Source organism: Pteropus vampyrus, unplaced genomic scaffold (genome assembly GCF_000151845.1).
Source record: "Pteropus vampyrus isolate Shadow unplaced genomic scaffold, Pvam_2.0 Scaffold153, whole genome shotgun sequence".
In the NCBI taxonomy this organism is placed as follows: Eukaryota; Metazoa; Chordata; class Mammalia; order Chiroptera; family Pteropodidae; genus Pteropus; species Pteropus vampyrus.
Window position 1 is genome coordinate 2,131,539 of NW_011888934.1, and position 24,680 is coordinate 2,156,218.

The window sequence follows — 24,680 nt, forward strand, 5'->3', positions numbered from 1 at the left end:
TTATTATTATTATTATTAACAACTAAGGAGACAGTGGTGTCCGGTGTAAAATTAAAGCCTCTTGACTCTCAGTGCCTTTAGCAATCATATATTCTATGATTTTTCTGCTGAGAAGGGGAGATGGTGCTAATTTATTTACCCTGGCATTTTCTTGTGCACAAATGTCACCCCTCTCCATCAACAAAAATATGCTTGCTGACATTTCTTGTAAATTGCTTATTTCTCTAGCAGCTGAAGTGAGATCAAAGAACATGTATATGTAAGTCTATACTATTTTTGATATTATAAGTGATACATGATCATTATAGTTTTATGTTAAAGTAGAGGACAAGGTAAAGAGTTATTTACACAGTTGGCTCCAGGTTCTGAGAAGCTGTTCCCTGAAATTTCTGATTGAGACAGTTTTCACAGTCAGTCTACAATGCTAATCTGATCATGCCCTTCCTTGCTTAGAAGCTTTTGTTGAAAGTCATCACCTTAAAAGAATAAAATACAGTATTATTTGTACTGCACACAGCTCACAATTAGAGTCACTATCTATTAGACTCATCTGCTTCTTACATGTTAGGCTTCATTAATATTTTTTGTAGTTATCCAAGAAAATATTTCCATTTCATTTATACCTTTGCACTTGCTATCTCCTTTGTCAAATGTACTCTTGCTGCTTTGCCCTTGTGGAAACATCTACTTATTCTTAAAGTACAAGTTCAAGAGCCATCTACTCTTTGAAGTATTCTTTGCTTCTCATAGGCAGAGAGGTTGCCTCTTCTCTGCCATGATGTACCTTGTACATGTTTCTGCTATAGAACTACTATTTTGGTCTGGTTGAAGAAGAATTTCCTAGGTCTGAAGATAAAACTAACAATAGATCTTTTGCTCCTATCAAAGAGAAAACAGAGACACATGCTGTAAGAGCAAAACAGAAAACAAGCAACTCCCACCTCCCATCTCCCTCCACTCAGAGGGGAGGAGGGTACAGTTTCCTACCACTCCAGGCAGGTACATGCTGATGCTGGACAGATGTTGTTCAGTCGGGGACAGCAATTCGATTAGCACATTCCTGCATCTGGACACCAGGACAGAATTGTCCAGAAATAGCAAGGACAGAAACGTGTCATGCTGTATCAAGTTGCTCCAGGGAGAAGGCCCGAGGATTCTTTCTTCTCTGAAGCTGAGTATAATTCTTGCTCTTACTGGGATCAGAGAGGGATTTCAGAGATGAGCTGACATTCATGTAGGTAATTCAGGGGTCGTCCTACATTATATCATCAAAAACATAAACCTCTGATGAATCGGACATTTGTATTTTATTCAAATTATTTAATTCTAATTAAATATTTATTTTAATAATGTAGAACCTCAATAGGCTTCAATTATTGTGGATTAGGAGACTATCTTGTGACCAAAGAAAAAGCTGTTTGAAGTAGCATTTTCTAGCAGGTCCTGGATCTTGCAGAGGAAGTCTCCCCTTGTAGAGAAACTGCAGATGTTTTTGTCTCCAGTTGGACTCTGTGCATCCTTTAGTTTAGTGCATGGACTACATTCCTATAATGCCACTCCTGATGATAATGCTAATTTTCTGGCAATGAATGTTTCATTTTATTCAAGAATCGGGTTTCTTTAAAATCCCAGAGGACTATGGAATATTTCTAGGAAATCGTTTCAATACATCTAAAGCCTTGCACGGCACTGTTGTGAAGAAGTATTCTGCAATCCAGTGAAGTCACCTCAAAACTGAATCTCTGAGAGAACGCACACTCTTTTTCTGACCTCTTAGCTTTTATATTTTATGTTGTCAACAAAGAGTTTTACTGAAAATGAATGTATAGTTACGTGCCTCCTGAGTTTCTGTGGTAAAAGTGAAGAACTTAGTGTATACGGTTGTTTAAAATAATGATGGATTTCTACATTAAGCAATGACAAGCCCCAAATAATTTTATTTTCATGTGAGTTATTCAGATTAAGTCTTCCCTTTTTACCTCCTCGAGGAGGTACAATGGATAAAGCCTTCCCAAAATTTGAAACCTTGAGAACTGAGAGCAACGTGAGAAATCTCTGTTCTGCAACCAGTCGCTTTTCTGGTTGCAAGCAATATAGCTATCTGCCACTGCTTCACAAGTGGTATATGGATGTGCACAAAGGACTCAATGCCACCTAAAATCCTGGTTAAATGGCCTTTAGCCCAGTAGTATACACTTAAGGTCACCATGGTGGCAAGAGAGTGAGGTAATTTCTGTAATCCTATTTTGGAAGGTTAGAAAAATGATTTTTCCATTCCCAGAGTGAAACAAACCAGGGAAGAAACATGGTGTACCAGAAAAAGGGCTATAATTTGAAATAGGTGGTCTTAGAAAGATTCATGGAAAGACTGATGTTTGAACAGAGATATAAAGAAGATGATGAAGAAAACCATGCAGATATTTGGGTGCTGGAAAGTGTTTCTAGGAGAGAAAAGAGAAAGTACAAAGGCCCTGAGATTGGAGAGTTTTTAAGACTGGCAAAAAGGCCAGAATGGCTGGAGCATATTTGGGGGCTGGTAAATTGTAGAGATGAAGATGAAGAGATAACAGAGTCAAATATTGTAGTTATAAGGTTTTGGCTTTTTTTTTTTTTTCCCTGAGTCAGTAAAGTTTTGAGGACATAGGAGTACCACGTTACCTGACATGTTTAAGATAGATAATTCTGGCTACTTAGTAAAGAATAGATAGAAAGGGTGTGAATAGAAGCAAGGAGACTTTATAAAAGACTTTAAAGTAATTCAGGCAAGAGTTGGTGATGACTGGCACCAGAGGAGTGACTAGTGATGAACTGGTGAGACAAGGCCAGATTCTGTGTATATTTTGATGATAGAGAAAACATCATCTGCCAATGGATTTGATATAGGACAGGGAGAAGAATGGAGAGAATGGAAGAGGAGGGGAGGAGAGAAGAGAAGAGAGGAATGGTAAGCCTGAGCAACTAGAAGAATGGAACTTTCCTTAATGGAAGTGAGGAAGACTGTAGTGGAACAGGTTTGGGTGGGCATGAGCAGAGAAGATGAATCTTGGACATGCTTTGTCTGAGAGTGTATTATTCTACATCTGAATTGGGATGTTGAATAGGTAGTTGTATATTCCCATTTTGAGTTGAGGGGTGAGTTTTGAGCTGGATATAAAATTTCTTTATTCTAAATTAGTTTTAAACATTGGGTCATTTTATATTCTGGCAGTCAGAATAAATCCTGTTCTGGTGAGATACCTTTGGGGACTTTATTCATTTATCTGCTGCCTTTCATACTATATTGGAGAAATGAGGGCTGCATGACACTGAACAATTGGTAGATCAATATAGATATTTACAGTAGAAATTAGGGAACACAATTACATGATATATTCTAAATAGAATGTGCACAACAGAGGTAATGTAGCTTAGTTAACATAGCAGCCTTGATTCAAATCCCAGGTCTTCCACTTACTAGCACTACGAACCTCATTTTCCTCATTTAAAGATCGTGGGTCGTATTACTTTCCTTGTAGGATTATTGAGAGTATTAAATTTTATATGTGCATCTAAGTACACTGATCAGCGAGAATAGGCATTCCATAGATATAAGCAATTACACAAATTTCAACCCGTTTCAAAGTAATAAAAAAGTAATAATACTAATGCTATTAATATTACTTAATAGCAGTTGTCGGCAATGGTGATGAGTAATGAATGGCATGAAAATATATCCAGATGCTTCTATTTTGTAATTGGTTACAGAGAAAATGTATTGACAGAGATGGTGTAAGCGTTGATGGCATATTTCTAAATTATTGTTAGTATAGTGATTGTTTTGCTCTTTTTCATTTTATTTATATATTTATTTAACCTTATTTTTAAATAGATAATACATACCCATGAAATAAATTTAATAGTATAGAACGAAATAGTGAAACTTACTTCAGTTAGATTCACTCAACCTTCCCACTTTCCAGTTATTTTTCCTTAAGTCAGCCATTATTGTCATTACAGTTTGCGATTATTTATCATGGCACAAATTTGTGAGTATATATGATAAATTCCTGGAAATGTAGTTGCTATATCTACAAGCATATGTGCATTTAAAAATGGTTGATGGATACTGCCAAATTATTCTCCCTTGATAGTTCACCAATTCATGATTCCACCAACTGCTTCTTTCTCTATAACCGATGAACAAGAATAAAATTTTTAACTGATCTTTTTATACAAATTGTCAGATTAAGCTAATATTTTACTTTTTATTACTATTTTGTTACTATTTTTATAGTAAATCAACTTTAATGATTCTTGTAGATAAATGGGAACATAAGGAAATTTGAAGTGTCAGAACTGCTCTCTTGAAATGAAGGCTGATTATTTGCAGTTATAAAAAGGTCACTGCAGCAGTTGCTAGTAATCAACAAAGAAATAAATTTATACAGTTTTTGTTCTCAAAGCAACTAGTTTTTTTCTCCTATTATTTATTGGGCATATTTGTGAATGCCAAATTATTCTTAGTCTTTATCACTTCACTAAGAACATTTTAAGATATCTTATTTCACACACAAAGTATATATACATGGAGAGATGAAAGATATACTTCTGGATAAATAATAATAATAAATATAAGTTGACCATGTTGGTTTAAACAAATATTTGACAGATTTAGATAAATATGTTTTCTTCTTAATTATCTAAAAACATTTTGAACTTGAAAAAATAATTGAAAATCATATAAAAGAAAATAGATTTAATAAACTACACTCAGTGTAAATGTTGCACAAAAGTTATTTCATTGCTTTGTAGATTTTTTCCTTTAGCTGGCTAGGGAGTAAGTTCTAATTTCTTTTAGGGTCAGGAGGATTTGTTTTTATAAGGCAGAGATTCCCAGAATTTCTCAAAACTTATTTCTGTAACATGGCTTTAATGATGAGCAGCTTGACTTGGGGGCAGAATTTCAGACAGAGAATGCCATTTCCTTGAAAACTTAAAAGTATCCCTACGCTTTCATTATTGTTAACGAGAATGGGGGCAGGTTGTGGGTGGAGGTGGAACAAATTTTCTAGTAGATTCTTAAAAACTGTTAGAAATATACATAGTACCACAAGGCCTTATATTTACTAGGCAGTCAATAAATATTTGTTGAACAAATGAAATAACTAAATAAAGAAAAAAAAACACATATGGAGTAATTTGGGCAACCTACTTAACTGCTTTGATTTTGTTTCCTCATGTACAAATTGGAGATAATAGAACATACCTTACAAGAATTGTTGTGAGCATTACATTATGAAAACTCAATAAATATTACTTGTGGTAGTGATGATTTTCTTTATAGTGAAGGAGAGAATTCCATAACTTTTTTTTTTAGGTAAGGCAACACTTGATTGACCTCACAGATTGCAAGGACCTTGTCAACTTACAATCTCTTCTTTTTTTTTAGTTTTTTTTTTTTTTAACGACTGGTTACAGCACCTGGTTTTCCTAGGTGGTCTCCCATCCAAGTACTAATCAGGCCTGACCCTGCTTAGCTTCCGAGATCAGACGGGATCAGGCTTGTTCAGGGTAGCATGGCTGTAGACTTTATAACTTTCATTAGTACTTTCATTCATAGTATGAAGGAATAATAACATCTTATTAAATAATTAGGGTTTTGAGGTAAACAGTTTCTTCAAAGAGGACAAGAAAATTTTCATTTGCTTTGCCAGATTTCTTCAGTGTCTTAGTTAATATTGGTTGCCAAACTGACACCTTAAATATTAAATCATTTAGTCACTAGCTACTACTTTATCTAGAGCCATAACATTAGTGTTTGAAGAAGCTGCATTATTGATGGTTTTCACTCAAACTGACCTGAAGCTCATGTATGTATTACCCATGCCACTGTACCCTTAAATTTCCCAAGTACTTCTTTTCATGGACTTTGACCATTTTAACCTAGCTTACCCTTCTAGGAAACTGGGAATATATAAAATAAAATTTGTGCATAGTAAGCCGGATAAATAATTGGTTTTAAACTAATTAACAATTAAAAATGGCATATGACAAACGTAAGTCTTTTAATAGGAAGTTCAAATTCTCTATGCCTCCAAAATTCCAATCTCTTGGGTTGATGCTCTTCAACCCAAACATATATTTGAAAGGGCAAGAATCTTAGCTGGCATAACTATCTCTTATTTTTCAAGTCCTTCCATCGTATATAGTCTATGATAGTGGTTCCAAAACCAAAATGATGGCCCAAGAAAACAAGAGTCTCAATAACTTCTCTAGTCAGCCGAGATATTAAAAAAATAAAAGCAATGTGGTATGTTCTCCAATAAAGTTAAATTTTGTTAATTTTTATTAAAAATTTGAGATATTTTCTTTTTTTATTTAAATATCTATTATAAAAGGAAATTGTGGTAATAGTAGATAATAGTAATCATTGTATATCAGCTCCCAAAAAGTTGATCACTCCATGTGTCCCCTAATATTTTCTTTCCTTAGCTGGCTAGAGTCTAAGTTCAAATTTCTCTTAGGATTATACTTTCTATTCAGCTACTTAATGACCATCTCTCTCTATAGTATATGATATTCTGCTAGAACCATGCTACATTTATATTCCTTTTTATTTGAATTCCATTAGATTCACTTCTTCAACAAATCTCTCTCTCTCTCTCTCTCTCTCTCTCTGTTTTTATATATATACACACTCACTATACACACACTATGCATATAAATAACATATTATTAGTATAACATGTAATGATGGGGTATTTGATCACTACTGACCAGCTCTACATCTAATTTCACAGGTTTTTAGAATTAGAACCCTTTCCATTATTACCCTCTTAATTCTCTTCTATTACCTACTATCTTGTTCTAATAAAACAAAGAAAAGTTTTACAAATATATAGTTGAAGGGTACTCAGACAGCTAAAAAAGCTCTCACCATTAGAAACCTAACAGTATGTTTTATATTCAACTAGAGATAAAACAAAGCAAAAGCAAAGAATAAAAAAGTACCCAAATTAGAAATATATCTTAACTGAACCCTGCAAAAGTACTGTAGAGCTTGAGTTATTTTTCTTAAGAAGAATGAAGCCTACACATCATTGAGCTCCAGATTTGGGGGGAAAGTTCTAGTCCAGTGCTTTTCGTTGCTTGAATCGGCTTAAAGGGAATTGTCTGCTGTGCTTGATGATTTGACAGATTCTGGAAGATGCTAGATGTTCTAGACTCAATGGAGTAGAACACCATACACTAAAACTGATTCATGATCCACTTAGTGGAGAAGGAAAAAGTTTTTACCTGATGGGATACACTGTTAATTTGAATTGTTTCCACAGCTGAATTTTTTGTTGTTGTTTAGTACTCTTATTTAAAATGTTCTGAATCAAGACTTATAATTCTAGAAAACTACCTCTATCTCTTTTCCAAGTTATTAAACTACAAATGAATTCAAGAAGTCTACAAAAATGCCTTTGACTTTTGTAGAACAGAATAGATTGCAAAATGCTTTCACGTACACAATCTTATTTGATGGACAATGTTCCCATGAAAGAGACCCAAGAAGTGACGTCTACATTGATTGACTTGCATCCCAAAATGTGCTCTCTGACTCCAAGTTTTGGATCTTTCTATGAGAATGCACTGTCTCTGATATTATTTTTTTAAAAAATGTTTTTCTGTCTCTAAGTATTTTACCTACCCACTCTGACTTGATGATACATTTGGAAAAAAAATAATTTTTTTTCCTGCACATGTTGAAACTTTTTCAGACATTTAGATATTCATTTACTTAGATATTATCTTTACCTTTTTAAATTCTTTTTCTGTATTTAGAGAAAAACCATGGTTTATGAAAGTCACTTAGAGATAATTATCTGCCTGTAATTGATGATGACTGCTTGAAATTTTCTAGGGAGTATATAGTTTATGGCTGGTCATCACATTAGAATCTGTCTCATGGGGCTGCATCACACTGTTTTGAAATACAGTATGGGAAATAGTAGAAAACTACCAGGAATTTCAACCTAAAATGACCCATGTGGCTTACTCAGGATTCTGTTTGATATATTTCATTTTTAATATGAATACTGGGATTTGTGATTTAAATTTTATTTGGCAAAAATCTTCCTGCTGAAAATTTGAGCTTTATTTTGTCTATCCTTTATTTCTATGCTTTCTCCCTTTTTATTAGAGAATTAAAATCATTAGAATGCAATGAACTACCTCCTCCAGAAAACCTTAAGATGAGTGCCAGCAATTTCATACTTCTGTCTTTGTTCATAGTTTGCATGATCATGAATTATCTTCTGTTTTCTAGTTAACATATTTATACTTTGTGCATTTTCTTCCTTTTCCCATACCAAGGCCCATTCTCCATTTAGGTCCTCAGTGATGTAGCCTCTACTTTGTTTCCTTAATAGTTATTGTGATAGAAGTTTCTAAATTCTTGGTTTGGCAAGATTCAGAGTATATGAATGGTGATAGTAAAATTTAAAAATGTATTAGATGTACTGTAGTACAGTGCAATGTAAGAGAACACAATATCAGAGAGGTAAATAAAATCCTCACATACTCCCCAAATTCCCTGAAATTAGAGACTCCATTTCTGCTCAGGCATAATATTAAAACTCTATTTTATTGTGAACTCAATGGATAAATGGAAAAGTGCATAAAATAAATAATATACATACAAAGAGTACATCTATGTCACTGCCACCTAGGTTAAGAAATAGAACATTGCAGAATTCCAGAAAATCTCTGCATTACCCATACTGGCTCTGCTGATATTTATGTGGTATATTTCTTAGCTTTACTTTAGATTTTACAGTTGTTCACTCTGTAGTCAGTGCTGTTAGTCCTCTACGCTGCCTCTCACATATCCATTAGCAGATTCTTTGAATTTCCACAGCAAAAACTGACAGTTGCCCACTTATCTGGAGAATTACCTTTGGACAAATGGAAGTGCTACCTAGGAGCCTGCATCCTCTCTCTCTACAACCTCACTACTGACTGACTGGCACTGTGGCACAAAAGGCCAATCCCCTAATTTAAGATTGAACTAACTATGTGATGCTCTAGTGCTTCATCTTGGGATCGGACTAAAGCTAGTCTCTAGCTAAGACATCATTCTTGCAGGCTTTTTTCTCTACCTAAAGAGTTTGCTTGCCACATACCCCTAGCCAATTTATACTAGTTTTGCCTGATATAAATTATTTTTGTAGTTTATGTACTTGAGATCAAATGCCATATATTTGTTGTGTCTATTTTATTTTTTTCCTTCTCATTTTTGTTCATATGCATACCCAATTTTCTCAAATCATTTATTGTATTTTTAAGACTCATCTGTTTTGCATGCGGTTGTAGTTTGCTTATTTTTATTTCTGTGTAATAAAAGAAAACTAATGTTTAATAAAAACCAATAAATTATATTTTTATTCTACTATTGTTGGATATATTGTTGGTTTTGTTTCCATTTTTTTTTTTTACTATTGCACACTATGCAATTATGAAGATAATCGTTCCTGTATCCTGATGCACATATTCTCTTTTCTGTGGGGCCGAGCTTCTTGAACTTTAAGCATGCTTAAGAATCATCTGATGGACTTGTTAAAACCCAGATTCTGAGACTCAATTCTAGAGTTTCTATATCTGAAGGTCTTGGTGGGGATTTGCATCTCTACATGTTCTCAGATGATGCTGATGCTGCTGGTCTAGGGAACGCCCACTGGAGAAACCACTGCAATGGAGTACATTCCTAGAAGTGAGATTGCTAGGTTAAGAGTGTTGGTATTGGTTAATACGTATTACATTTTTTTCCCCTCATGTAGACCATTTCTCTAATAATTCTCTTTGCCTTAAAATTTGTTTTGTTTAATATTACTACAGTTATATTAACCTTGGAGGAGACTTTGATTTATCTTTAAAAAAAATCATTTTACTTTCAACCTTTCTGTAAACTTTAATTTTAAACGTGTTTATGATCAAGCTCTTATAGCTAGTTATTATTTTTTAAATCAATATGACAATCATTGGGACATGGTTCCGTAGTGTAGCGGTTAGCACATCTGCTTTACACGCAGAAGATCCTGGGTTCATGCCCCAGTGGAGCCACAGTTCATGATCTACGGCCAAGCCACCTTGAATAAGCCCGATGTCTGATCTCAGAAGTTAAGCATGGTCAGGCCTGGTTAGTACTTGGATGGGAGACCACCTAGGAAAACCAGGTGCTGTAGGCATAAATAATAATAATTAATAAAAAAAATAACAATTATTGCTTTTTAATTTAAGCATGTAATTAATTTACATTTAATGCAATTACTGAAATATTTGGATTTAAGTTTATTATGTTTTTATGTGATTAATAATTGTTTTGCCTAGTCTATATTCCTGTTTTTCCTTTGTTGCTATTCACATGCACAACATATGCACAGACAATTAACACAAATACATATATATCCACAATATATATATATATATATATATATATATACAAACGCATAATATTTAAGAATTTAAAAGTTATCATTTTTTTTAACTTCCAAATTTTTAACACATCTATTTATGGGTTACCCTAGAGATGATAATAGGCACCAATAATTTATCAGAGAGTACTATCTTTATCTGAATTGTTCTTTTGGAAAACAGGGATTTTAGAACACTTTTTATTCAGCTATGTTCTCCCTACTTATATGCTATTGTTTTATGTGTTTTCTTTTTCTGTATATTAAACCCCACAAGACACTGTTAATTTTATTTCCTATAATCAATGTTTATTTGAATCTACTACATATTTTTTTTTTTGCTCACTGTGCCCTTCTGAATTTCTAAGCTCAAATCTACATGAACGTAGCAAGAATGGTTGTTTTATTGTCTATATCTAATAATTCCAAAAACTGGATTCCCAATATTTCTCTCTGTTTTCTGTTGTTCCTCCTGGTTTGGCTCATCTTGTTTATGTGTTCGTTGTCTTTTTTTGTTGAAGATTGCATTGAAAAATTACTTTTAGAAATAATTTGAGATGTGGAATGTTGTTTATTTGTTTGTTTGTTTGTTTTCCAGAGAGGATACAATAGTTAGGGCCTTGGCAGCAACAGAATCCACTGGGAAGGATTTAGGGTCTCACATACAGAATGTTGTGTGATAGGAAAGCAACAAGGGATGTTGAGTCACCCAGTCAGCATTTGAAGGAACAAAGGGAAGTGGCAGTGGAGGGCCACCTGTGGAGTTTTACTTGTAGATGGATGCAGCCTGGCCAGAACTGCAGTACCAAAGCAAAATGGAGTGGGAGAAGCAATGCCCTAATTTCTCTGTCCTTGTACTTGCTGATTTCCTGACTATGCTTTCCCTTGTCCAAAACCAAGTAGAAGCCAGGGAACAGGGGAGCCTGGATAATGCAGTCAATTAGGTGTTAGTGACACTGAAGCAAAGAACAGGGAAGAGAAGGTAGAAAGTAGATCTGGAGAGCAAATGTGAACTAACAAGTATAGTGGTTATATTTTTACTCTCTTAGGCTCCTTGCTAGGGCCAGTGCTGGAGTTTTTCAGGGACACCTTAGTAAGCCACTGGAATATAGTCCAATCTCTCTCTGTCAAGGTGTAGAGTCTCCAGGCCTGAACCAGAGAGGTGATGACTCACCAAAGTCTCTTGTCTTGGTGGGTGCTGTATGCCACCCTTTACTCAGTGAGTCCACAAAAAACCAAGCTTTACCTTTCAGATACCTTTAGTCAGCCTATAAAATCTCCAGAGCAGAAGCAGAGCTCAGCTCTAATGTTCTCTGATCTTGTCCTGGTGATTACCCATCGCTTTTGACATTTTTATTAGGAAACTTGGAGGGAGGTGGGGAGGATCTAACTATTTTGTTTGTCTTTTGAAGGAGGATCGGACAGGAATTGGCAAACCTCGGTCTGTGAGGCAAATTCAGCCCAATGCTTGTTTTTGTAAATAAAGTTTTATTGGGGAAAAACCAGACCTGTTTATTAACATATTGTCTATGACTGTATTCATGCCACAATGGCAGTTTTGAGTAGTTGTGGTAGAGACAGTAGAGCCCACAAAGCCTTAATATTAACTACCTAGCTCTTCACAGAAAAAGGTTGCTGCATCCTGCAACACATGCTCACCATTTTCAGAGACCAAGCATCCCACAAGAATATTTAAAACATATAATTCACCAGTGTGAAGCATCTTCATGTATACTCTCTAATTAAGTTTTAGTGGTGAACTTGGCTGGATCTAGTTTTTTTTCCTTATTATTACAGATCTATTTAATGATGTTGATATTAATGAGATATTTAGTGCTCAAACTGAAGCTAATTGGGAGAAAAATAAGTAGAAAGAAGTAGTCTAGATTACTGGGAAAGCTAATTGAACTGCCACTGATACAGATAAATGTGAAACTATAACTTTAAAGTGATTAAAATATGATTAAAAGATTTAATTAAAAGTGCACACAAATACATATGGGCTTATAACCATTTAAGCCTTATTCTGATAATATCTAGCACCTACTATGTGGTTGATAATGTGCTAGAATTTTTATGTGCATTATCTCAGTCAGTTTCCAATCTCTGTTGAGTTGATTATAATTCTGCTCGTTTTATAGATGGTTAGACTGAGTTCCAGAAAGCTGAAGCAATTTGATTGTGATCCAAGTTCGCAGATAACAGTCTTGAGATTTGTATTCACTTTTAAGTAAAAGCATCAGAAGGAGCAGCCTGGGCCATTTCATGTCTTTGTTTACACAACAGGGCTGCCCAAGCCCCACTAGGTTTTGTTTATATTAAACACAATAACGTGTTCTGTGACTTTGTTTCAGTTGGAAACTGGGGAAAAAAATCAAATGGCAAAAGCAGAAATGTTTCCTTTTAAGAAAGAGTGGGACAAAACCCATCAATTTGGGTGGGCTGAGGGATACTGACCATCCAACAGCAGCCAGCTGAAATTGCCTTTCCAACTAAAGTGGTTAAGCCTGGCCTAGAGCTCTGTAGTTGACTCACGCCTGCTGCATGAATCCTTTGCAGTGTTTCAGAAGCAACACTAGACTTCGAGGCATCTTACGACTGTGTTATATATTTATTATGTTCACGAATATCAAAGAAGTGGAGGAAAAGTTTGGAAGCTTCAACTAAACTACAGATAGGCTCTGGGAATTTCTAATTGCACTTTTCAAAGTTGTTTTATAAAACATTCCTTCCACCTCCCCACCCTCTGTAAATTCCAAAGACTATTCCTTAGCCTGAACTGAACAACTGGAAAGTTTTTTTGTCTCTTAAAATCCAATTGATTTTTAGATTTCTGTACCTAAAAAAGCAAATGTCTTCAATTGCTTTCCCAGCAAGATATTTTCACTTAGGATTTGTTTTGCCTTAACTTTGCCAAAGATTTGCCCTGAGCCTGAGGGCAGGAAGAAACTAATTTAACCCCTAGAGCGACAACTTTATCTTGACGGCTAGTAGAAAATGGGGTTGTTATAGAAGCCTTATAGGCTTAACTTTAGCAACTGTGAATGCTGCAATAAATTTAACATGGTTTTGTATTTAAAATCATTAAGTAAAAAAAAAACCCCAAAAACAAAAACATGATTAAATTCTAAATAATGTTATACCCGTAGGCATGTTTATATATTGTAATTGTCTGAGGTGAACAGTGAGCCAAGTTACTGAACCACTAGAATACTTCCAAAGTTAGCGTGTTTCATCCTTTCCTTCCCTATTTTCTGCTCCACCCTCCCAATTTATTACTTTACAGTACATTAGTCATGAAGAGAGAAATATAGGGGAGGAGAGTGTAGAAAGGCAGAAAGCGTAGTACTTATTAACGAGGGAAAAATATCAACTCATAGAATAACGCTAGAGAATCTCTTCACTTAGAGATTCAAATATGTGATCTCAACATAATTCAGGATGAGAAATTACTAGAAGTTGATCACTATGTTTTCTATAATGTATCTTTAAACAAACATACAGTAAATGTATTGTCTTTGGAAGAACTGGTTGTCTCACATAGCTTGAAAACATTGGAAATTATTTTTTGTGAGTTATCTTTACATGTCTTCTGTAGGACAAAAATAAAATAAGAGGATGGCTCAGAATATTTTTTATATGATGATGAAATGAACTTTCATGTTCGTAAGGGTAAAGAAAAGGATTGGAATAAAGAATATCAGTACATTCAACTTTAAGTTTGCTTGCAATAATTTGTTCAGTTTCAAATCCTCTTCTAGTTATAACTACTCAGCCACACACACATCCCTATGCAAGGGTTACTGCTACCCTGACAGTTCCACTATCATAGATTAGCTTTTCTCACTTTGGAAACTTACACATTTTATACATTATGTATTCTTTTAGGCTTTCTTCTTTGATCCATGTGCTTCATCCATGTCACTGTGTTTAGTTTTAATACATTCATTCTCACTGATGTTTAGTATTCATTGTGTGACTGTATTACCCATTATTTTTTAATTATGCTGTTGAAGGATATTTGATTTGCAGGGCCCTGAGGTATGCAGAGTCCTGGACAAATTTTTTTTTTTGCAAGGTCTCTGTCTGTATAAATGATTTGATTAAAAATGAATTACCAAAATTATGTGCCCATATGAATGTAGGGCTTTTTAATAAATATTTAGAATAAATAGAGAAGAGGTATTTGCATACTTGTTTACTGTCCAATCAGTAGACACAAAGATTCTTCATAATGTCCAGGTTTCTTCGTTCAGGTCCAGGAACATTGTCTTCAACTTCTTTATTGTCAAATGTCCTATTCTTGGCTAATTTTCTTGTTCTCATCACACGAAAAAGATAGCAATACTGTTATTATCCACAAAACCATGGCTCTTCGGAACCTATTGGCATTAAAGCAATATAGATCTTGTCTTTGCATTTCCCTAATACCTTTTGTTAAATGCTGGTAACCTCACATTACTCATGATATCACATCATCCATTGTGCCACCTGTGAACACTGGCATTTAATGACTCTCAAAGACTATCACTTTACTTCATTGGTTAGGAAGATAAATGTAAGTATTAGTCACAGTAATTCTTCCTTGAGAAATCTTTGTTTAACCCAAGAGTATGAATATATTCTTTTTTATTTTCTTCTAGATGCTTTACTGTTTTATTATTCTCATTATTTCAGTTCTTTTAGCATTGTTTATTAAAAAGAACATTCTTTTCCCCACAATGTTACACTGGCATATTTGTGGAAAAGCGAGTGACTGTGTAAGTGTGAGTATGATTTTTGAATCTCTTTTCTGTTACAATAGATCTCTCTCTTTTAACCTTGTGCCAGTACCACAATGTTTTAATTTCACAAGATATCTTAATATCTGGGAATGTATTACTTCCAAAGTTGCTCTTTTTCTTAAGTATTTCTTCACTACTCTTGGCTTTTCTGATATCCTTCATTCATACCTTTGTGCATTATCAGAATTCATTTAGGATCATTTTCCTTCTGCCTTGAAAACTTCTTTAGTTTTTCATTTCAGTGTATGTATCTTGGCAATAAATAATCTCAGATTGATTTGTCTACAAATGTCTTTATTTTACCATCATTTGTGAAGGATATGTTTGCTAGGTATTGAATTATAGGCTGGCAGGTTTTTAAAAATATTATCAAGTTATTTTTAAGAAGACTTTTTTCCCTCTTGTTTTCAATGAAAGTTTAACTGTGGATCTTATTATTGTTTTTTTAAAAGAGGATTTTATTTTTTTGTTCAATTTAATTCCCCCCTCTGGCTGTTTTTAATTTTTTTTTTTTAATTTGTAACAGTTTTAGATTGACAGAAAAATTGCAAAATTCATACAGAGAGTTTCCACATTACTTGCACCCAGTTTCCTCTAATATTAACATCTTATGTTAGTATGGTACACTGATTACAATTCCTGAACCAATATTGATACAGTATTAACCAAAGTGCATACTTTATTTAGATTTCCCAATTAAACCCATCTATTAAATTCTTAATCTCAGTTGTTTTTGTTATTGCTGCTATTTCAGTTTTAGAATTCCCATTTGATTTTTTTCATTGTTTCTCATTCTCTAGTGAAATTTTCCATCTTTACTTCCATTTTCTTGACATTTTAATCATAGTTCTTTTAAATCCCGGTCTAACATCTCCAATATCTGTTTTACCAGTGGCACCGTTTCTGTTTTATGATTTTCTTTTGGTTTTTGATCATGTGATCTTCAGTCCTGGCATGTTTTTTGAATTGTGTGCTGGATACTGTGAGCATTTAAGTGATGTTATCTTTCTTCAGAATGGATTCAATTTTCTTCTCACAGTCAATATAAGAAAGACCAATTATCTTACTAGAGTCAAATCTTGGTTTCAGCCTTTCTTAGAGCAGTTTGCCCTTTTCTCCGTGGAGTAGGTTTTTAGGGTCTTACTTGAAATTCTGGGTCATTTACCAGGAACCTTTCCCCTTGGCAGGCCCTGACCCCAACCTTGTTTCTCCAGCATCACAAAACTTCAGAAACCTTTGCTCGGTGTTTTCGCTTCCCAGCCTTCCTTTTCACTTGTCTCCTTGATTTCTTGCATATGCAGCTTAGGTGGTAGCCAATGCCTTATGGCTACCACCTAATTTCTGTGCAATTCATTCCCCTGTGTGACCTTGGCCCTCCAAATCTGGGCATCTCTAAACTCTTAACTTCTTCATTCTTAACCTGATGGAACTGCCACCTGCTCTAGGAACTGCTTTTTATCTCTCTTCCCCGTGCTGCAAATTGGTAAGTGCCCAGAAAAAAAAAAACAGAGGCAAATTCCAGTCTCACTTTTGTCAGCTTATTTTCTGTCTGTGATTCTAATCTTTCAAGTCTTGTCTTGTTTAGATGATTTCTAATGCCTTCAAATATTTATTTTTGTATTTATTCCAAATAAATGGGTGTTTATTATTGATAAAAGAGGGAGGGTTAATCTGTTGCATGATATTCCAGCATGCCAGAGATAGAAAAAAGTCATAGTTATTCTTAAAATAACCCTTTGCCCATGCCACACCTGGGAGTTTTTTTGGCCTTAGTTGGTATCTAGTGTGGTCCCAATTTTTCTCCATCTTTTTGCCCCTCTTTTCTTGTCTTGGCTCTCTTTGTTATTTTTTCATTTTCTCTTCTTCTTTGACAATAACGAATTTCTCTGCTTATCTTATGCAGAGTAGTGTTGCTATCCTAACTGGCAAGATCTGTTTTCCACCTTAAGCCTTTAATTTTCCAAGTGAAGACAGTTTGGATTTTAAGAAATTCTAATTTGGTTGTTAGAAATGGTCTACCCATCCCCACCAAATTTCTACAAATGTACATATGAATTTTAATGTGAATGATGCCTAATTCCAAAAAGAAATTGAGGTGGCTTGACAAAAGGAAGTCAAGGTCCTTAAACCTAAAAAATATTTTTATATTGATTTTGCTCTCAATTTGAAGAGTAATGTTTCATTACTTCATTACGTTTTAAAATCTTAGAGAATATTTACAACTTGAAACCTGACTTGAAGCTTCTTAAAATTGAAGGAGTTACAGATATATGTATCTTTTATTTTTAAAATTGACTTCTAAACGAAGCATTAATACTGAATATTGCTCTTTTAAGCCTGAGATCCCCTTCCCTTTTTTTTTTACTTAGGCAAATGCTCTGAATTCTCTTAGATAACTTATTATTTAAGCAGGTTTTCAACAAATTTAGGCAACAAATATTCATTAAATGTTAACTAGTGTCAGGCACTGTGCTAAGTGCTAGTCATACAATGATGAGCAAAACACACATGACTTCTCTCCCCATGGAGGCTACAGTTCTGTTGGGGAGAACAGATATTAATAAAATGACAAAATACAAGCTACAAATTGTGAAAAATTTGAAAAGTAAATGTGCAGCCTCTGTGAGAGCATGTAATAGAGGAATCAGATATTGGATGGGAATTGCTAAACAAAACCTCATTATGTTGAAGTTTTACCTAAAGTTACACATAATCTTTGTCATCACCTTGAAAAATCAACAAGGTAAATGATTTTCAGTCACATTTGGAATCTAAGCTTTTTTTTTCCCGAATGTAGCACAAAATTTCTAATCATCACATTAATAAAATTCCAGTGTGTGGGAGGGATTCCACAAGCCTACATATTATGGGGATAGCATATCCTTTATTTTAAATATCACTCTATTTAATGGCATAGAGGAGTGGTGTAGGAATAAAGAAAAAGAGAGTTTTTTGTTACATAGTACTAAGTAAATTTAGATATTCAGTGTACTATTTTAAAATTTCACTTATGCTTTAAGTTGGTGCTGATAGTTGGAAAAAAGAATATGCTAATATTCTTCAGGGAAAAATCACATTTACTTGAGCATTGACTCAACATATAAGCAAAAATAATAAACGTTGACTATCTCAAAAGTGAATACCTACCAAACACTATTGTCTCTTGAAATGCCACTAATTTTGTTCTTGTGGCTTTGCCAGGGGAACTTTGAACAAAGGAAGAGAGGCATGAAGAACACTGAAACAAAGAAATGGAGGCATGAGTGTGTATAGTATTCCTGGGGAATGGCAAGCACAACAGTGAATACAGAGAGAGGTAGAATGGAGTGCAAAAAGTAGATTACCCCCAGATTATGTGTTCTGGGGTATCTTGCTAAGAATTGGTAGGTATTGGGGGCACACCTGAAATGTGTGTGTGTGTGTGTGTGTGTGTGTGTGTGTGTGTGCGTGTGTGTGTAAAAAAAACTGTTATTTCACAAGATTGCTCAGAGAAAGTGTATTGAAAAGAGGAGATCTGAACTGTGAGGCTTGTTGGAGCAGATCATGAGTCCGATAAGGGGCGATACTCAAGAGTTCAGAAATATCATCTCTAATTAAAGATAATCCTTTTTTTTTTTTTAGTTTTGGAAAAAGCTCAATACCTGGGGAATTTTAATGAATCTGATAGGATTAAGAGATATTGGTTAAAAACACCTCCTTTTGCACAATCGATCTGTATTTAATAATTTGGAATTCTTAAGGTGATTTTCATATTCCTTTAAGGATTATATGTTCTAACTTTTTGTTTTTTGACTCCCTCAAACCATGCTGACCTACAATTTAAGAATATATTAATGTAAATATGTAAAGAAATCCTCATCTTTATTATCTGCCACTGAGTCCTGGACAATTCTAAGGTAAATCATTTTAGAAGCCTTCCTAATTAAAATGGAAATACATTGTGTCAGTATGTCTGAAGGAGCTAGAGTAATGCACATTTGAATGTTTGTTTGAATATAGCTTTTAGGTTATTGACAGAAATTTGAGACAGAGGCCAAGCTTAGCACTATGGGCCCAGAGAAAGACCAAAGCCAGGCATGAATATTTACTGACAGGCAGTTAAGCAAAACAGCCTCTCTGGTGTTTATCTTTTCACTGTCCTGGATATTGCTTCTTATTAATCTTTTGGGATGTATTCTTTCTTTGCTGAATCCATTATTAAAGAGAGAACAGACATTGTGTTATCATTATTTGTTCTTGTTCAGGTTGATGGAGTAAAATGTGTTCGATGTAGTTAAAAGAAGTTGTATTACTTTTCTAATTATGTTCATATACAAATAGAACAAGATTAATAAGATATCCTATATTTTCAATAGTTTTCAGATGAGAAAAAATGTATAACATAATAATAGATTGTAGGGAATAATGTCAAATTCTCTAAAATCTACCCCCTGCTTTCTGGGAGTTTTAATACAATTATAAGAGTAATGTGCTGATGGTTTTTTGTGATGTAAAAAATACACTAGATTTTGTGTTTCATAGGCCATCTGAGAATTGCTATTCTGGGATGATTTTGCCATATTATTTACAGTTTTAATTATTGCCTTATAATAATTAAATATAACATTATTTTTTACTGATATTAATTATTTATGTAGCTACAATTCTCTTTCTTTTAACAACCTTGTAATTTAAAGATAAAGTGACTGAGGCCCAGAGAGTTTAAGTAACTTGTCCTATATCAACTAACTATAAAGACATTGATATTCAAATTTATCTGTCTTCAAAGATCCTGTTTTTTTTCTAATATACCCTACTGCTTCTTCATAGAGATAAATGTCATACCAAATTATTTTTTTCTTCTTCTAAGAAGAGGAGGATGAGGCATGGAGAAATTGTGTCTTGACAACATGAAGCAATAAAACCTCATTGTAATAAAAAATGGCAGCCAATCTTCTGCTGGCCTGCTCATTAGTGTCTCGAAATAAAGAATTCAGTTCTGGTGATGGCAAATTCTTGGCAACTAACAAAGAGAAGCAAAATACAAACACTTTGAAGTAGGCTTCTAATGTTATTTCTATGTGAGAGATTTATACTTTTGTCTTTTTGTTTTCCTAAAGTGTTAGTTTCAGGAAAACCGAATCTCTACTTCGGTTTGACCTGAATGGGTTGAGTGTCGTCTTGTAACTTACCGCCTGATAGATGATGTCATGGTGAGTGGCATGTACAAGGATGGAGTCAGTGATCCCAAACTTTCTAAAGCTTGATTTGTATTTTAAGAATGTATATGTCTAGCCAAAAGGAAAGATACATTCAGTGGCAAGAAAGCAAATTTCGGCATTTTAAAAGTCCGTGTTAAATTGTGCAATTGGAACAATATCAGGGATTAACAAACTATAGCCACTCGCACCTAATCTCCATCATCTGAGACCTGTTTTTCTATGCTCCCAAGTTAAGAATTGTTTTTACATTTTTAAAGGATTATAAACAAAACAAACAAAAAACCCAACAAGCAAAGAATAATGTGAGATACCCTTTATGTCCCTCAAAGCTCAAAATATTTACTATCTGCCCATTCACAGAAGAAGTTTGCCTATTCCTGAACTGAACATATACAATTTAAGGTACCTAAACATTTACAATTTCTATTCCAAGCATCTTGCTTAGAGAAACAGTAGCTTTGTGCTTGGATCCTATTTACTGCTTGTGCTAACGTGGGCAGAACACATAATGTTCTTGAGGCCCACCCTTACTCATTCTTGAAATCGGTATAAATATTATCTGTGGCAGGTTTAGTTGGAAAGATTCTATGTGTAAAGAAAGTTTTAAGTGTCAAAAGCAGATTTCATAGCATGCTGACTATAATCTCATCTTTGTAAAAATATGCTTATTTTTATGATCATATTCTCATGAAAAATGCCTGGCAACTTAGCCACTGAATTGTTAACAGTGACAAATCCTAGAGAGAGAGAGAGAGAGAGAGAGAATAAAATACGGATGCTATTTTATATAGTCCATATTAAAAAATTTATCAAGGCACAACTTTGTTAATTATAGATTGAGAATAATTTTAAAGTTTTTGACCTTAAAGAAGGTTGAAAGATCCTCCTAATGGCTGATTCTAATTTGTGGGTTAGTACAGCATTGTGGAAAACCCTTAAGTATAAACCTGGGATAGCATAGCTGTTTTTTGTTTAAAAAACCTGTAGTCTTTTAAAATATTCTTTGGTTTAACAACTCATAATGCCTTGATTTTTGAGAGGGGAATCAGATTCAATACAGTTGACCTTTGAACAACATGAGTTTGAACTGCTCAAGTCCACTTATATGTGTGGTTTTTTTTTTTCTTTAAATACCTGTACTGTTTTTGATCCAAGATTGGGAGTTTGCGTGATGCAGAGGGCTGACTTTATGTATTGATCTATACCATTTATAGGGGACTTGAGAGTCTGTAGATTTTGGTATTCATGAGGAGTCCTGGTATCAATCCCCTGCAGATACCAAGAAACAACTTAAGTTTCAGGGATGTCAGAATTTACACAAGGATTTTCAGCTATGTGGAGATCGTGGACCCTAATCCCCATTTGTTCAAGTGTCAATTGTACTTCCTTAAATGTTTTAGCTTCTTATGTAGCAGGATGGGGTGTCTTCACAATAAGATGTCATTTTCTCCATGTCTCATTTGGTGGAAAATTCCACCACTTATGTAGTCCTAGACACTCTATTTTCCTGAAGTCAACGTCTTGGATAGCTCAGCTTAACCTCAGTGGATCTAACCTTTCTGTGATTGGAGAATGTTACTATGACTGAAATTATTTCTGTAATTAATAAAAAATAAAAGAGATAATTAGTCTCTTTATCCTTCTATTGCAACCGGCCTGAGTTCCACCAAGCCTGTAAAAACTCAAGACCCCCTTAGGCTGCTAGGCAGTTCTGTTTGTCATGGCTTGTCTATGGTAAGCCTTTGTCCAGATATATAATTTAACTTGAAAGAGCCCAATTTCACTTGGAGTTGGAAAACATGTTCATTAGCATCATTCCTAAATTCTATGATTTCTAACTAATGCTGCCTTAACTTGTGAAGTGAGAAGACTTTCAAAATCCCCACATTAAATATCTCAAAATAACTCAAATGTCCTCTATGCCCCATGAACTGTAGGATTCTAGGTAAGGTCACTTGAGCAGCTTTTCATGGAGACTGATGGCTACACTTGTCCTCTGTAGGTGCAGTGCTCTTTTGTTCATTGCATAATGCACAGGCCCTGCATCTAATTTCCCTTAACTCCCACTCTTCCAGGACCAGTTGCCTGTCAGATTCCTCTTGCACCTAAGATTCTGATCTGCCCTTAGACCTGAGGTGTGAATTTTCATCACAACCTTTATTCAGTAGCACTCTCTCTATTCTCCCAAAGATTGCCATTATTCATTTATTCTTTTAAGATATTTAGAAGAGCCTTTCCCATTTCAGAGATGCTTTTTTTTTTTTTTTTTTACAGAATATCATGTGGTTGATTTAATTGTATTACTCAGCTTTCTTGAATAGTATTTTCTCAGTAGAATGATTCCTGTCAAAGGTACATAAGCATTTTGGAATGGGGAAAAGGTGATAGTTTTGTTTAAGATTAAGTACAAATTTACTTTGCCTCTATCCAAAACTCTGCAGAGGCCTGCTGAATCTCATTCCTCACCTTTCAATGACTGTTCCTTAGAGGGCTGTGTTGTCTCCCTAAATCTGACCAACTGCCATTGCTAACTAGTCTTTCTCAGCCAGGCCTTCACTCATGTCTACATTTGGTCTGCAGCTGAGAGCAGGGCTTGGCCTTTCCCATAGGAAATCTGATTCTCAAGAAAATTTTGGTAGCTATCTAGTTGTCTGATTAAGTTTCTCTCTGTATTCTGTAATTCTTTTTTAAAATCGTTAAAACCTTTTTATTTTAGAATAATTTTAAATTGACTAAAAGTCACAAAAGACAGTACAGATTTCTCATATACAACTCACCTAGTATTTCCTCTTGTTAATGTCTTACATTAGGGTAATACATATGTCACAGCTAAAGAACCAAATTTGCTATCTTATTGTTAACTCAAAACTTTATTTGGATTTCACAAATTCTGCAGTTCTTAAGGAGATATTTTTGCCAAGAGCAAAACAGATATAAAGGAGGATGTTGTCTGTTATATTTTAGAATCAGCTCTGCTCCTTTCAGGACAACTCGTAACAATTAGTTGCTTGGTTGACAATTAATTACATGATTTTCTGGGTGTGTTAATTACTGAGGACACTGAATAAAGAAGACTCTATTGGTGACCTCAAGAATCTTATGGCCTAGGTGGCAGTGATCTTGAATGTAACTTAGCAGTTTTTCTCTTTATTGTTTCTCTTCCTCTAATTTATACTCTGTTTTATCTGGCACAGCAAGAAATGTCCAACTATGACCATTTTCATAAGTGTGTCATTTTGTACTAAGAGAGAAATACAAACACAAATTACATCTCGCTTTCATTAACAAATATTGTTTTTGCTTTCTGTAGCATATTTGCCAGTCATTAGGAAAATACAAACAATTTAAGATATATTCTATCCTTTTTGAGCTTGTTACTGGGTGTGTTGTCCTATGATACAAAGTAGCCTCAGTTAGTTCCGAAGAATGAGGCCTACTTAAATTCTCCAGGAGATTAGAAAAGGAGACACTCACTTCTAGCTGGAACTGGCAGGTGAGGCTTCATGGAAAAAGCTTCAAATTATGCCCAGAAATGAAACTCCGTGTGTACAAAGGGTTTTCAAGGGTTGAACTAGCCCAGCTAAGTTTATTAAATGCTTTTCTCCCTCTTCTTTCTTTGATGTTGTTCATTTTCTCTTATATATTGCCTTGTTTCATTTCTATGTGCCAAGATACTGCATCATGGTGAACAATTATTCATTTGTCATTAGCTGAATTAGGAGAAATGTTTAAGATGGATTAAGATGGGCAGCAGCAGGCCATGCCACCCTGAGAATAATTAAATGTAACACAGTGAGTATGGAAATTATCCAGGTTGTTTTACTTTTCTGAGTTTCAATTCTGGCCTTGAAATCCCCCTATACCAGTGATTAACTGATTGGTTATCTGCGTGCTGTGTCGCAGTATATACTTTTGGCCTAATCAGTGGTAGAAATTAACACTCATTCTGTACACTTTCTTGATGTCTTCAAATGTTGTCTTACCTGTAGGATATAAATGAAGAATTTCTGTCAAAATTATGTCATAATATTCCAAGTTTAGTTTTCTAATAGTCTTTGTCATATACATTTTTATTTGCAATATAAATAGCACATGATTTATTATGCTGTAGTTGTGTGTGTGTGTGTGTGTGTGTGTGTGTGTGTGTGTATATGATTTTCTCCTCCCAAAGAGATGAATTCGTTAAAGGAAATGAGAATAAAAATTTCATGGGGTGTAGAGCAGAGAAAATGCTCATCACAGGCTTATCTGACAAGTCT

The 24,680-nt window shown here is 34.5% G+C and overlaps 2 pseudogenes; one reads left to right on the forward strand and one right to left on the reverse strand.

Moving 5' to 3' along the window:
- Nucleotides 1–5,448: 5,448 nt before the first annotated feature.
- Nucleotides 5,449–5,567, reverse strand: LOC111745379 (annotated as a pseudogene).
- Nucleotides 5,568–10,095: 4,528 nt separating this feature from the next.
- LOC111745393 lies at nucleotides 10,096–10,211 on the forward strand (annotated as a pseudogene).
- The last annotated feature ends 14,469 nt before the right edge of the window (nucleotides 10,212–24,680 follow it).